This window comes from Tympanuchus pallidicinctus, unplaced genomic scaffold (genome assembly GCF_026119805.1).
Source record: "Tympanuchus pallidicinctus isolate F22 unplaced genomic scaffold, pur_lepc_1.0 scaffold19, whole genome shotgun sequence".
In the NCBI taxonomy this organism is placed as follows: Eukaryota; Metazoa; Chordata; class Aves; order Galliformes; family Phasianidae; genus Tympanuchus; species Tympanuchus pallidicinctus.
This window is the reverse complement of record NW_026294710.1, coordinates 829,142-845,505: the sequence shown is the minus strand read 5'-3', so window position 1 is coordinate 845,505 and position 16,364 is coordinate 829,142. Positions and strand designations below refer to the sequence as shown.

The 16,364-nt window shown below is 43.1% G+C and overlaps 2 protein-coding genes across 11 annotated transcripts in view; one reads left to right on the top strand and one right to left on the bottom strand.

Moving 5' to 3' along the window:
- The window catches only part of EXD3 (exonuclease 3'-5' domain containing 3), a 243,553-nt gene extending 227,211 nt beyond the window's left edge, over positions 1 to 16,342 (bottom strand). For 8 of the 10 annotated variants that reach the window (XM_052681286.1, XM_052681279.1, XM_052681287.1 and 5 more), the window contains exons 1-2: positions 16,315 to 16,342; positions 11,052 to 11,114 (exon numbers count right to left, since the gene is read on the bottom strand). The gene's annotated coding sequence lies outside the window, so the exon portion shown is untranslated. Of the gene's footprint in view, positions 1 to 11,051; positions 11,115 to 16,314 lie in introns of those variants that run through there. The other 2 variants (XM_052681282.1, XM_052681280.1) reach the window with 2 other exon arrangements.
- NDOR1 (NADPH dependent diflavin oxidoreductase 1) overlaps positions 1 to 16,364 on the top strand; it is a 235,727-nt gene that overhangs the window by 157,255 nt on the left and 62,108 nt on the right. The window lies entirely within an intron of this gene.

Below are 16,364 nucleotides of genomic sequence, written 5' to 3'. Positions count from 1 at the left end.
AGGGAGATAATGCTCTTCATGTCAGGGCTCCCACTTCCTTCAGTGATAAATGGTTCAATTCCACAAATGGAACCTGAGTTTTATGTGCTGAATGGGAACTGCTGGGAAGATTGAGGGAGTGATTCCAATGACAGAGGTGACCATTCTATCCTGCTGCTCACCCCTTCACCAACAAACTTATGTCAAGTTTCCAAGTGACAAAATCAGTACAGAACATCTCCTCTAACCTGGCTTCTTCAGCTTCAAGTGTGAAATAAAAAAGCCCGATAAAATCATACCATCTGTGCAACACAGCAGATAGGAAAACCAAATTTACACAGATGGGAAATATCACACACTCCCTTATGTCTCTATCAACACACCAGCTTTGCAAATCTGCCCTAAATAAAAACAAAATTGACAACACATTATGTCTGAGGCCAGCAGGGCTGCGTACGCCTAGCATGTACTTGGCAGAGTCAGGATTGTTCTCTCCACTTTTAACAAACAACTCACTTATACATGAAAAAAACTTGCTAATGTTCAAGTATTCTGCTGTGTTCTAATGTCAGGAGGATTGTATTCAACTAATTTGCCATCAAATCCATAGAGACAAAGTAGTAGGTTGCTTGAAACCCCACAGGACTTGACACAGCCTTCTTTTGAACCACAGTAGGGACAAATACAGATCTGGCACATTTTCTCGTTCTTTTAACTCCTTACCAAATATGTGAAAGCATCATTTTGAACACATTTATTTTCAGCAGTTACATTAGGTGAAGAATATAGCTGAGCACATATGGAAATGCTTAAGCAGCAGCTCCATTTTCTGTCCAAGAAGTCTGTCGGCAAACACAATAAACTCACTCACACTCATGGCAACTCAACATATTTCACAAAAAAAACCAACAAACAAAAAGTGTGTTTTTTTAAAGACAGTGCTTCATTTATTTTGTAGGAGTATCTGAGAGGAGAGGGATTAGTTGGAACAGACAGGTACAGACAGAGCCAAACATGATTAAAACAAGGCACCAAAGTCAAGCCATGCCAACTCAGCTCGCATCTTCACACTTCCAGTACGACTTCTTGCACAGTGGTTAGCAGTCAACAGCTTTCCAGTCCTTTGATTTGTTAAACTCATTCTAAAAAGAACACGTAGATTGTTTCATGCTCACAGAAGGTTAATCATATGCTCAATAATTCTGATCTGTTTTGATGGAACTGCCCACTTTAAGCTAGATTTCTCAGCATGCAGTTCCACAGTCTCTCTGAAAGTCTTTTCCAAGCTGGCATCATACCACCCTATCTTTGGTTTGCTGGGGTTGAGGATGTTTTCAGTGAAAGGTAAATACCTCAGCAGTTTCTCCCTTGAATCTCTCCTGTGCTCTAACAACATCTGGTCCCCCCACTTCATTATTTTTCACTGCCTTCTTGCTGTGGTGGATCAGCTTGAGACCGGTTCTGGTGCAGAAGCCATGCGGAACATAGGTGCCACAGAACTGATTTCTCTGTCAATTCCACCTTCTCCAAGTGCTTCCTTCACACATTAGAACATAAAGGTCTGGGCAAACTTTTAGACAACCATCTTATTTCCCACACATTTGGAAAAGAACTGGTATTTTTATACTTACTGAAAGCTGTTCCTCTAAGTTTTTGGCCTTTCAAAGTGTTTGTTCTTTTCTATCATCCTCACTTGGTCATGACTTCAGCTTTTGGATGGATGCCTCAAACTAAAGCCTTTCTTCCCTGCTGTTTCACATCACAGTTTTTCTCCCTCTCTCAGCTTTTGATAGGGCTGGGGCATTTCTCTGCAGGAAAATATTTTTAAATAATCTTCACACCACCTACAAACATCTCATCCTTTCCTGTGCTCCTTTCAGTCTCTTTTTAACAAACTTCCATACCCTTGGCTTGGATTTCTTCCTAAGGATGTGAAGTACGCCTGCGCTCACACCTACAGGGGGCTGCCAGCACGAAAACTGCGCCCCAAGTTCTGCACAACTCTCAGAAGAAAGTCGAAGCATTCTCCTCTTGCCTGCTGCCTACGTGTTTCTCAGAGGTGCCATTCGTGGGGCTTAAGAGGACTGCGATGTCAATCTTCTCCAATTCTGTTTTCTACTCAAAAAGCTGCATAGTTTGTATTATTCTTTACTTCTCTGATCTACAAGTTTGCGAAATTTTGAATCCTAAGGATTCTAAGAGTTATTTTCTCCGTTTGATCTTCAGCTTTAAGACACCACATAATTTCCTTATGAGTTTGAGCCTCTCCTTCTTATTTATATCACCTGTGACTTGATAGAAGGGTGCTCAAATGAAGTTTTTCTGCCATCAGTCTCCTTACAGCCCTATTCAACTTCACACAAAAGCCAAACTTCTGTGGTAATCCACCTTATTTCTTAAGATTTCACAATCTGCCTAGAAATACATACACATCTGGCCTAATTTTCTACTTTCTCATGTTAAGTCAATAATCATCTAAGGGAAGAAAAGCTGTGCATCAAATAATGAAAAATTTCAATGACAAAGCAAACATGGTAAATGCAAATTTCAGTCATAGAATAAAAGAGTTGTAGAAAAGTTGGGAGGTGTTGCTTGAATAATTATCTACTGAATTCTTGCAAGCAGCATTCTAGTTTCTCCTGGACATCTGAAGTTTTTCTGCTACTGTTTGCTACCCACAAATGCTACATATTTGTATGATAAGAAAAAACAAACAAGTAAGTATATTTTCTAGTCATTACTGTCAATAGACAAGCCTACATTAATTAAGCCAGCGACCCCAGGGGAGGGGTGGAATCTCACATCTTGTTTCTCAGATTAAGTTGTGTTTCTGAAGTACATACATTAGCATGACAATGCACTTCATTTTTTTTCAATATTTATTATCATTTCAGTGTCTCCCTGAAGCTAAACACTAAAACCCATAAGAGAACAGAGACGATTTTTAAATCTCTTGAAAAAAAGAACAGGAAAGAAAGAGAGTAATTTATTATGCAGGGTTTCATAGAAGTCTGGAGGCAGAGAAAGACAACAAAATAGCTGGAGAAAGGCTGCATCTTATGGACTTTGATGCTGAAAGAGAAGAGCGTATGTAGTTACAGACTGCTGTCGGATTTTGTCTCCTGACAGCCAGAACTGTATGGCTCCCACTTGTGAAAAGGGCACAGTGCACCTCGGACTTGAGCTTGTCATGCTGAGTTTCCTCCGTTCACTCTAAGGAAAATGTGAAAGCTTTTAATTACTCATGAAAGATAATTAGTGTTCAGATATTATTGATCATCTAAGTAAATAACTTCTTTCTATTACTTCTGTTACATTATTCTCAGTACAAAAATATCCACAGGACAGAAAGAGTTTCTTCATACCAAGAAATTATAAATAATTGCCCTCTTTGGAAGTTGAGGATCAAATGCATCACCAACTGCTTTAATCCCAGAATCACAGCATGGCCTGTGTTGCAAAGGAGCACAGTGCTCACCCAGTTCCAACCTCTGCTGTGTGCAGGTCGCCAACCAGCAGCCCAGGCTGCCCAGAGCCACATCCAGCCTGGCCTTGAATGCCTGCAGGGATGGGGCATCCACAGCCTCCTTGGGCAACCTGTGCCAGTGCCTCACCACCCTCTGGGGGAAAAAATTCCTCTTCATATCCAACCTAAACCTCCCCTGTCTCACTTTAAAACCATTCCCCTTGTCCCATCACCATCCACCCTCACACACAGCCGTTCCCCCTCCTGTTCATATACTCCCTTAACTGCTGGAAGGCCACCATGAGGTCTCCCTGCAGCCTCCTCCTCTCCAAGCTCAACAAGCCCAGTTCCCTCAACCTTTCCTCGTAGGAGAGGAGCTCCAGCCCTCTGACCATCTTAGTAAGGCAAGGTTTAGAACCTTGAAAAAAAATCAAAAGCCAGCAGGACCTTGGTTTATTTGCAGTGCTTGCTGGAACTTAACTACAACAATCATTTAATCCTAATCCAGCTCTTCCTGTTGATCTTCATGTTGACTCTGATCATGTTGGGTATCCTGCAAATGGTACATCACTGAAAAACAAAATCATATTTAGAGAGAAATTTCTAAATACCTGCTTTGCTAATAGCACTTTTTGCTGAAGAGTGAGTGACTTCAAGCAGTGCTGAAAAACTGGGTGCTCTACATTATAAACAACATTTTTAGATCAAGGGCTGCATGCTCACAGAAGCAAAGACAAGAAAGTTACCAGAGAGAGAACAAAAACCATCACCCCTAACATGACACACACCAGTTAAGCAGGACAGATGATTGCAGCAAGTTATGTAAGGAGTTTAAACATTACCAAACATTTAAGTGCTCATCTTCATCCAGCTGGCCCTTTTATTATCCTGCCTCTCCTCTTCCTGAAGTTAATAAGGTTCTGTGGACAAATATCTCCTTATCACACTCATCACTTGAAAGAGCTCAGAAAAGAAAATGAAAGTGCTTGAAGCTCTCGGCGAACACACTGCATTTCACACCATATTTTAAACCCTCCTGAGTAACAAATACTGACTCTTGCTTGAAATCACACTGAAGAAGCTGCAGAATCTGTTAGTTTCAATTCAGCATTGACTCAATCCTAGAATTAAGTCTATGGGCCTTGCGGTTCTGGATGCTTTGCAAGGTTTCAGAATATAATGCCCAGCAATAAGAAAGGAAAAAAAGCAAGATCCCAGGTAAGGGAGGCTAGCACTCTCTGTGGCTCTTGCTATACAATGCCAGTCCTAAAACAGACATTTTGTCAGTCCATGAGGTGTAGCAGCATGTAAAGGACACGAACCACCACTGAACCCAGCACAGCCTGCTCTTATTAAGAACTTCAGTTTTATGTTTTGTTTACATTTTTCATTCTCACACACACACACACGCACACAGATTACCAGTATAATTCCAAAAAGACAACTTAAAATAAAAAACACTCAAGGAACCGTGAGAACAGGTTTAAGGGGGAGGGGAACATTTACATCATCTTCTCGAGTTAAGTTGGAGGAATTTTCAACGCTAGGGACAATATGGCCCAAGGGAAATGGTAATGGGAGAGAAATAAATTCTTTCACCTCTGGCTTGAAATCCAAGTCAGGCTGGTAGTAGCCAAAAACCATTAGCTTAACATCTGCTAGCTGTTTGGTAACCCATGTGAAGTGAGTTATATTCCTCAGTGTCCACATCACAGTCCCACTAATTGGCACCATGTTGGCAATCTAAACAGAGAGGTTAAAGACTGAACGCGCAGCGAGCATGAGCTCCAGGATTAGTCAAATTCAGATCTGGGTACATATGTGAGAAACAACACATTTGGTGTACGCAACTCCATCTAATTGTCCCGCCATCCTGTTCTGCCCTCAGAACAAAACAGTGAATCGAGGTGAGCCAACAAGCTGTCAGCATTCCTGCGTCAAGCGTTCAGTCTCTGAATTACCAGGACACATCATGAAGTTACTACCCCAAGCAGTCAAGCAACTGCTTAAATTTTAAGCAAAATATGGTACGGCAAAAAGTTAATTACGACCTGAAGTGTCTGAACAATAGGTACCAATACCTAATTTAAAAATATTTTTCTTAACATCATTTTTTAACTAAAAAATGCAACAATCTCTCTCAAAAAAGCAGCAACAATGTAGTTTCATAAATCCCAAGTTGCAAGACACATTTCTCTTTGTCTTCCCTTAAAGAAATAGAGCAAAGGCACAAAGCTGACCTTAGAACAAGATCCAGTAGCTTTAAGAAAATCTTCCCTTGCTACGCCCCATGGTAACACATTTGTGTCTGAGGAAAAAAATTAAGGGGATCATTGTAATAAAAAACAATGAAAAAAATGAATTTTTCATATCTGAATATGGCACAGTCTGAAAACAGTCTAAGCTATGAAGGAAGGAAACTCATGTTACACTTTGGAAACCATCCCTGATGTTTACGCATCACTTCAGTTTAAAGAACTGCTTATGATGAGAACATGATGAAAGCTGTCGAGCATGAAAGGAGATATAAGCAAAGCCAAAAGAAGCATCCTTGCCAGAACTCTACCAGAGCACACAATTACTGAATAAATTCATCAGAGAGGGACCTCTAGAGGCTTCCAGGCCAATCCTCTGCTCAAAGAAGGCCAACTTCAAAGATGGATGAGGTTACCCAAGGATATTCTAGATGAAAGCACAACACAGTACAATGCCATGCAAAATCCACATATAAAGAAATTGTTCCTGCTAACTGAATACCCCTTTCATTTACTACTGCTCTGGAAAGATTCAAGTTCTGAGTTGTTTAGAGAGAAGTAATAATGGCTAGCTGCTGTTAAGAACAGTGGTCAGCTTCTTTAGCTTTTAGATGTAGAATAGGACCGTGTCACATTTCTCAGATGCCAGAGAAATTGCTTCCCATTGTAGTCGTTACTACTAGCTTCTTTTCACATCACGTCACAGCAAATAATTATACAGACACTGAGGTGGGATTTGCTGTGCTGACATCTGAAAGAGAATTCAGGGAGATGGTGAAGACTGCCAAGAACCCAGCCAAGCTGGAAGGAACGAGGCCAGCACCAGAGAGACAGAAGTTGCAACTGTTCTGCCTTTGGCTGCATTCAGCCCACCGAGCTGCCAGGATGGACTGAAGTAAATCTTCCGAAGCAATTCATGATGCTGCATGATGTTAACTGCACGATAAGGTCCAAGCAAATGTAGATGTAGAGAAGTGCTTTATCAAACAGCTCCAGCATTCACTTCTGAACTCACATGCAGGTACCAGGTGAGCTTTGGTGCTCCAATAAATGTTTTCTCATGAAACCCAGTATAGAAGTCATACCAAACTCATGAGTTTCCTGAGAGTAATTCTCCCCTACCTGAAAAACAGGAGGGGTCCAAGAAAGAAATTCTTCTCTGCAGGGAGGGCGTCAGGAAGGAAGGAAATCCGAATTACACACACCTCTGGGTAAGTCCCCCTTTACAAAAAGGGAGGAAATTGGAGTTAACTAAAGAGAGTATGTTTAGCATCACTGCACAAGCTGGGAAAAAACTAGGAAATCCTGGGTACAGATAATGCTGCCTCCTCCTGTCACTGTTGGGCTTTCTACGGGGAGAGGTGAAAGGTTTGATTCTCACTCTTTCATTTGCAGCAACACTTTGAAGTTACCTACACATCACTGCCACCATTTGATGGTCACCTCTCCCATATGTCATCTTATGCTCTTTTGTAATAGATGTAACAGTGCTATTAAAAACCATGTGTTTTCACTTTTTTTTTTTTAATAAAAAAGGCTAACTCATAACTAAGCAGAGACAAAGGCTCTGTTGATACAACAACATGTGGATTAAATCTGAAAGGAGAAAGAAAGCTGTTCTGTTGAACTGACAATCGTGCATAGAGGGCTTATATCTAAATTGGGGCAATAAATCAATAGGAAAGATTTATTTGGCTGAAACAACCATTTACTTAGACATGGAGCAAGAGCATTTTTAAATCACTCTGGACACTGCACACAAAACAGCTTCTTTGGTTTGTTCTTTTTTTGGCCTTTTTTTTTTTATTATTTTAAAAAGTATATCCCCAAAGTTTCTCATTTGTTTTGCTTAAAAATATTTACTTTTTGGCACTTAGAGCCACGACAGGTCAGCCAGCCGGCACCTCTGGGCTCTCAGCTGCACTGCTCCTACTGGAAAAAAAATTGGTTGCTTCATTTACTTTACTACATTAAACAGAGGAGTGGCCTGAATTTATGCTTTCTCCCCACTATGCTCTTCTCCTGTGTTTTAACAAGTGAATGTTTTACTTCTTCAATTCTATTAGCAGAAGCTAACATTCGCTCATATTCAAGCAAGGAACTCGTTGGTTGTTGCTGCCTACCGGTGTCAGACAGCAATTTCTCCTGCAGCACCTTCTGAGACCTGCACAATTACTTGCTGTATCAGAACCTCACTCCTTAGATGGGCACTAACCTGAGCGAGGTGCTCGAGAAGCTGCAGGCACCATCCTCAAAACACCGCCGGAAACACGCGCTCAGTCTCCGGATCCCAAAAGACAAGCTGATGCTGAGGCACACTGACAACAAGGAGGATTTGGCCGAACATTTTAAGTGTGACATTGGTTGTAACTGTAGATGGGACCATGAACTGCAGCCATCTCTTTAACTGAAATCAGATGGTACCTGGAACCGACTGCACAGCTAGGACAGAGATGACACCAGCATCTACTAATGACTGGATGCCTCACGCCACAAAGATGGCAGTGGCTAACCCATGCAAATGTCACCACACAACACCAGCCAGTCTCTAAAGAATGACAAAGACCAAAACATAAATCAGTATAAAGATAATTTGTCAGTTTGATGGGAATGTTCTGTGAGGAAGTATTCGCAGGAGATGCTACTCAACACTAGAGAAAAGCGTTTTGTTCCAGAACGCTGCAGCTCTTCTTCAGCACATTCTGTAATGTCATCAGCTACAAGATTAGTATTATTTTTTAGAATTCCTATACTGTATGTGCAATAAAACATGAGAGGGCATCTGCATATGGCACAGAGTAGTGACACTGAGAAGGCGAAGATTTTGGCTGAAACTCTTCTTTCAAAACATCCTTCCTAATATTGCTTACAGGAATCACAAGAAATGGGCTTCTTCAAAGCCATTATAAATACAGCCTCCAGCCCCACAGATGAAAATACTTCAGGATCCCTAACTTTTGTATTCTGCCAGAAAGTCCCAATTTATTCTATTTCATCTTAAGTTCCTTTTGCTACGGAGGCAGAAATCTCTCTCTTCTTCCTATCTCCTTCCCATCTGCAGCCATGCATACAGCCCACGTCTCAGCTCGGCCCCTGCTGCCTCCTCACTGACCATCTGGCTGGGACAGACTCCAAAACACTAGATTCATACATCTAGAACATCTCAGTCTTCCCTCCTTCCTTAAATCACTCTTTGCCAACAAGGAGCCACACCAGTGGGACAGAAAAGGAAAAAACAAAAAGAGATAAAGACTAGGAGAAGAAAGACAGCCCAAGAAGAAGGCCTGCTTTTTATTATTATTATTATTCTCCTTTAATTTTTATTTTGGAGAATTGAGCCCTCGTGACATTAGAGTTCATGGAAGAAGTACACGGTTATTCAGGATGCCAAGCAAAGTACAGTCTTCTAGTTTTGATAAGCTCTCAGGTCGTCTTTCCCATCTATAAAGCACAGCTGGCACTCTGGGATGTAAAGCTCCTGGCCAGATAGAGCCACAGTTCCCAGCTGGGAGGAAGATGTCGCAGTAAGGAGATGGGCAGCCAGCCAGAGAACTGTCCCTGCCCACAGCAGGCACTACCTGCTCCACGACCTTCAGCACGCTGCACCCCGTGCGCTGCCCCTTTAGAGGCACACAGGCACCACCTGCAAGCACTTACACAGAACCCAGCTGGTAGCACTGATGCTAAAACAGAAGAGGGAATTTAAAGGATAAGTAAAGCAATATATAAAAGCTGCTGAGGTTTCTGCACTGCAGGCGTCATTCCTGCATAGGAAACGTGTGCTTCAGTTAGCCAAGCCTCATGAGTGCAGGGCTGATTCAGAGCTGATTGCTCAGAAGAATGTTTTGAGTTACACCAGTTTGGTGTGCTTTTATAAAAGCAAAACAAGGTATGTTTTGAGCAAAGCAAAGATTGTGTTTATGTTTACGTACAATCTGACTCCCACATACAAAGAATGCTTCTTCCTGCACAAAAACTAAAAGCATCAAGAAAAGTCAAAACTAATGCAAATGATCTGGCTCTGTAATCTTGCCAGAGCAGAAGAAGCCCCAGAGCAGTTTAGCAATCACTGTCTTAAGTTCAACTTTCCTGACTCCTGCTTTGTTCAACATCTTAATTATATTTTTAAAAGTCTACAGCACTTGAGATTTCAGGGCACATTTATATACGTTGACTAATTCTCCCAAGGTAAAAACTATTATCCTCTTTATTAGAGAAGGAAAGTGAAAGAAGACAATAAGCAATTTGTCAAAGGCACAGAAGGAACTCACGTAAGGGTTGGGATCAAAATCCAAGAGATTCTGAAGAGTTTCTTATTGCTTCTAAAGGATTTTTTTGTTTTTTGAAGACAATAGCAGAATACAAAAAAGTTCACATAAGAACATACATTTAAGATCGAGGCAGTTTATGGGGTATTATTTAAATAAATGAATCCACTATTGGAAAACTATAGTGAATTATCTAATAGATTGCTTCCAAGTACAGTGCTAGCTTTAAGTTAGCCCACAGTACAGTCAACCTTGCCTTGCATAAGATAGGGAAGTGCATGGGGCAATCCATCCCAGGCTTCAGGCTCTGTGCTCCGGAGCAGCACGTCACATCTCCCCCAGGACTCCTTTTTCCCAGCAGAGGATGTGCTGAATGCTGTCCGACAGCAGCCTCACCGTGTGCTATTCAAGAGTGCCCTCTAACGAAGCTGCAGCCGCGTTTCACAACACGCACAGGAGACCAGAAAAATCCCAAATGAGACTTTCCAGAAATTTCTCATTAAACTCTAAGCTTTGTTTTCCATTGAACAAAAGGGACAAACACACTGACTGCTGACTGTTCCTGCACAGACGTTTTATATTCCCTTCTATTATTCAAGCCTCCACTGGTAAACATGTAAGCAGGAAACAGTAGGAAAGAGAAAAATGGAAAAATTCAGAATTCTCACTTTCTGAGAAAGGAATCCGGATGAGATGTGATACCAGGGCACCTGACCATGTACAACTTAAAGATAAACTGAGTTCTACAGGATCTGCTTTATCCGTAAGGAACTGCTGGGGAGCTTTTCAACACGGGGTTCAGTCAAGCTAACCTCTACAAAAATAGCAATGTCATGAAGTTCACAACACAAAATTGAATCCTCATAAACCCACTCCCTAATACACTGCAGTATCAAGAAGTACTGCTTTTCTGAAGGGATGTCTTCATTTTAAGAGCAGTTATGTAAATACAGAGATGAAACAACTCCCTACAAGTTTGTATGAGTGGAACTTGGTTTACTGTCCAGTTCACTGCCCCCTACCTACATAAGCACACATGCTTTGAAAAACATCCTGCAAACAAATGAATAAAATCAAACTCACCCAGAGGAGGATGGTGACCCTGCTAGCTCCGACAGACGGCTGGGGGACCCAAGGCTCACAGACCTGCAATGAACCAAAGGCTGTGGTTAGCACACACAGCTTTCTGCACGCTCACTGACAGGACACAGTGAAGTGTTACCTTGGGGGGACAGCGATTCAAGCACACGTGAAGCATTTTCTTAGAATCACAGAGTCACCAAGGCTGGAAAAGACCTTCGAGCTCACAGCCCAGCCGCCCTCCTGCCAGGTGTATTCCCCACTAAACCACGTCCATCAAATACAACATCTGCTTGTTCCTTGAACACCTCCAGGGATGGTGACTCCACCACCTCCCTGGGTGCCATTCCAGTGCCTGACCATTGTTTAGCAGAATAAATGTTTCCTCACGTCCAACCTGAACCTCTGGTGACACAACTTGAGGCCATTCCCTCTCCTTCTATCACTAGTTACACAGTGTTTCTTCAAACACGGCCTTCCATACTTGCCAATCTTTTTGCTTCTTGCCAAACACCTTTGCTGTAAGGTTATGACCACGTGTCTGAGAGTCACAAGGACAGTAAGAACTCCACGCAGATGTTACACAACCTTAATGGCACCACTGTCCTCTTCCAGGCAGACCTTAACAACAGAACACCGCCACAACTCCACTCTCATTCATCTGAATGACCTACGGGCAACAATCAATTCCAAAACAAAACCAAAAACACAAAATCCAAACTATAAAGCATTCAAATATGGCTACTAAAAACCAGCCTGACACAGTCTGGTGCTTACACACAGCTTTGCTTTGTAAAGCAAGATGGCATTCTCTATCTCAAAAAACCACACCAATTTCCCTTTAGTTTCTAACAGTGGGAGACTTCAGTCCCCAAGGAATACTTCCCAAAAACTTACAAGCAGTTGTTCAATGTAAAAAAACCCACGTGAAGCAGTGTAATGCAGCAAGCACTTCCCAAGCAGTGCAAAGGTCCTCCTCCCACATCTTCACACATTCCTCACAGCACTGTTATGTTCCAGGCAACTCTTTTTCTGACATAACAGCTTATTCCTCGAGGAGGTTCAGGCAGAGTTTGACATTAAAAAGATCAGCAGCGGGCAGGCAGTGTCCTGCATGTTTTGAAAAAGGGATTTTTCTTCCACGAACATGTAATCCAAACAAGGCTCAGTGAGTCCGCATGAAAATCAGCAGTGGCCGCAGTACCTTTAGAACCACACAGCGGAAAGTTTTGGTGCAGAATGGGAAACGTGAGCACAAAAAAATAACACAGACTGAGAGTTACAGTACTTTGCAGCCTGAGCTGTAACTGCTGCTCTGAGCCGTGGCAATTCATTGCAGAACATGAGCATTGGTACCTGAGCCACACGGCTGCGAGCAGACCTGTAGGGGAAGCCCCAGTACTGTAAAATGTTCTGCTTCTGAAGGTAAGAGCAACGTCAGCCAAGAATAAACTCCTCTGCACAGTCCTAGCTGACTATAACATAGGAACAGCACTATTTTAACCAGAAAAGAAGTCTCTGAAATGACAGCAGCCGTACACTTGCGCTTAACACAAAGTCAGATGATAACCTTGGCACAGCTGGAGGGGCGACCAAGAGAGAAGGAACACGTTGCAATGTGTGCAGTCCATGCAGAGCTGCAGCCTCTCCTGCTCTGGGTGCAACAGGAGGAGAATTAACGTGCAGCTCTGCTCAGCAGATGCGCTTCACAAGCTGCACAGGAGCAGATCCCACAGGTAGTGGGACAAACATAATTCTAAGAACACAGCCATGCTTTCAGACCTGGGCATGCAGTGGGGAACCTGGTTTCCATACCACAAGAAAATGCATTGACTCCACTGCTTTTATTTTCTTGGTAGCTACCATCACTAGCAACAGCAGGTAGGCACAGCAGCTCCAGTTTAACCATGTCTTGGTTTCAAAACTGTTTCAGGCGCTGTTGCTGTTTAAATGTTTACATAACGTAAATTAGAACCAACTTTCTTTTACTCTGTTCTTCCATTATCTATATCTGCATTCTGTTTATTAGCAATTCCTTTCTCCTTCTGGATCTGCAGTGTTGCAGCTGGAAGTGCAGGTAACACACAGAGAGCGCCAGCAGGACGTACTGCTCAGAGGAGGAACAGGAGCCCATGTTCCACGTGGGACTGGGCAGGAGCTGAAGGACTTTTAGCTGTTGCTGGTATGATCAGATTCCAAGTTATTTGATCTTTCTTTAACTTCTTCGGTCTATCTGTGCATTGCAGAACACACTGCAGAGGGTTATTCTAAAAAACATCATTCTTTCTTATATAGAAATTTGTTTGAAAACAGCAATTGTTGTAACTCTCCAACAGGTCTACTGCTGCTTGGAGCCAACACCAAGCACCCAAAGTGTCATCTCAAGTGAGTGGCTGCCAAAGAGAGGAAATTAATTATGTTTGATCATTATCTGCAGACCATAAAGCATTCTTTGCCCCAATTCACCTAGCAAGGAATTCACACAGCTGGGAGGAAGCACACTGCTCCCAGTCCCAAGCAGTTCGACAGCACTCCCGTCTTGCAGGCCCAACTTAATGCCATTTGCTGATGTTGCAACACTAAACCTGCATTGTGTATTCACAGAAGAAACAAGACTTTCATCCCCTGGGAAAGGAGCTTTCCAGCCTCCTCTTCTGATACAAATCTAACTGCAGTGTCTCTTCAGCCTTCCCTTATCCCAGGCGTTCACACTCTCCTCTTTCATTGTTTCTCACAATAATTTTTCAGGCTTTTATCACTCACGTCTACCACAGTTCTTCCCACACTGTATTAATTTACTAGACATTAATTCAATTAAAAGATGAGAATGGGAAATGGAAGGATGTTCAGCATTCAGCATAACTCATTTCTGTTCATGTAATTCCACTCCTCTCACACGCCTCTCAGTTCCTTTATGGCCATCCCTCGCTCCAGCACACACCATTACAGCACAGAGCTGCTTGAGTGGGCTGCTGCTATTTGCCTGCATAGCACCAAGGATTCTCAGAGAGATTAAAAAAAAATTATGTTGAAGTCATAGGCGTTCTGCTCAGCTCAGTAATTACCTTTGCATCAAAACAGAACTTAGTTCAGGGGAAAAGCACTCACTGCTTCTCAGCACAAGGTGACCTGCGTCCCCTCACCCCACTCCTCCCAGGACTCATCACACACCAACAAGGACTCAGCGCAACTCAGGAGAACACTGTTTTACTTCAGGAGCAATTTTGCTGGCTGCCAAAGGGCAAAAAGGCGCAGGCGCGCTCCTGGTGCAGCTGTGAGCCGACCTACCTGCCTCTGCACTGAGCTCCCAGCCGCAGCCTAACGGAGCCAAGAGCTCACAGTGCTGAGCCTCCGCACAGAGAACACCCACTCCTCCCTTTCCCTCTCTCCAAGCTGCCTTTGGAGCACACGGAAGTTACATTTGTCTCAAGCTTTGCCAGCTCACACTACTTTATGCCAGTGGAAAAGGAACCAGTTCAAATGCTGCAGTTTAGTCCTCCCAAACCTCTGCGAGCAGCAATGTCTGTTCTGATGCAGTTTCACTGCGGTTTCACAAGAGCAGCTTCTTCAGCTCTCAACAAAGCTGAGAAAAGTTTGCTGTAACTGCTACGCTGTAAGCAACAAAACTGTGCACGTGAGCATCACGCTTACTTGAAATAGACAGCATTACTGCCTAAAAAATTCCAAATCAAAGTTTCTTGGCAGATTAATTTACATTGCGGGGTACGTGTTTTACTGGTTCTGCTCCCCATGCTAAAATTTCTGATTATTCCTGCTCTATTGTTTGCAATAAACAGTGAGAAAAAAACATGGAAACCAAAGTTACGGCTATTAGTGACACTTGTGCCAAAAAGCTGTCACAGCCATGAGCCTGTTTCCATAGAAAACCACAGGGAACACCAAAACACCCGATGCTGCCTAAGAGACTTCCAGTATTCATGGAAGCACGGGAAGCTTTTTACTTTTTTAAACAAAACTTCATAATTTCAGAGTGAGTCAACAGATCCTCTAGTTGAGTCCATCACTCAGTATATTTTTATAACCTTGGAAGCACTCTTATCCTATCAAAACAATAAATGGGCACAAACGGATCCAAAAGCCCTTCAGAAGAACCTAATGAGATAAAAAGTGTGTTAGCAGGAAGTCCCAGCATGAAAACTGCTCATCTGGAGGTGAAAAGCCTGTCTCATGCCTTTCAGACTTGACTTGGCTGGAAATCCCTCTCAGCATGGGGCAGACTGCAGGCTGTGTCACCTCTATGTGGAGCATATACTGAATGAGGGATGCTGTGAACTCACACAGCTCCCCAGCTGCCCAGCTCTGACTCTGCTCTCTGTGACTCAATTCTGATGACTGAGAACAGTGGAGGAAGAAATCCACTAACTTAAGCTAAACTTCCCCTGGAAGAAAATCATGCTTCCTCCTTAAAGTGGAGGTCCATTACAAAAGCATGACACGTTAAAGCAACCTTAATTTACAATGAAAACTTTCAGAAACACACAAAATCCTGCTATTTCTGCAGCTTCTTCCTCTTCTGAAGGGGAAGAACAAGCAGTGTAAGTGCAGTCCCAGCAGCTGACTCGCAGATTTCTCCCCAGCCACCTGGGCATCCTGAGCTCCCACACTGAAGCCTTCCTTCCACGGCATTATCTGACTCCAGCCAAAAAGCCCCAGCAAATGGCAACCTTTAACCTCTCTTGGAAACGACTCCTGTAATTAACATCCACCACTGCTAGCAAATTGTGTCGTATTTTAAAGAATCCGCATAGCTTTGACTTTCAGTTACCAGGGCTCATTATACTTTTGGTAGAAAGACCACAAACGTTCAACTGCCAAACAACTCTGCCATAGGCACGGCTTTACACAAAGGGACTGAAAGCTCTTCTCTGGGATGTTCCTGAGCACACTGAGCTCAGCAGATCTGCTGCAGGCCTCGTTTTCCAGAAACAGAACACTGCTGTGGCCTCCAGGATTTTCAAACCCCGCTGAAGGGCTGCTAGAACTGGAGCTCGTGCTCTAGGAGCCATATGGAGGAGCACACAATCACTCCAACTTGGTTCTCTTTTAGAAGGAAAAAAAAACAAACAACCAAACCAAACAATTCTTCCCATAACATCAAAGTTCAGACTGTGTCACTGGCGCAGCTGAACCCTGCAAGCCACTGTCTGCCAGCTTCCTACTGCACGAACAGAGACACGGCCCTGCTCTGCAGTGAAAACGAACACACACGACGATCCTCCCCCGCTCTGCGCGCAGCTCCACTCACCTGGCGCCTACCCGGAAGCGGCAACGCCAGCCCCCCTCCCGCGTCCGATG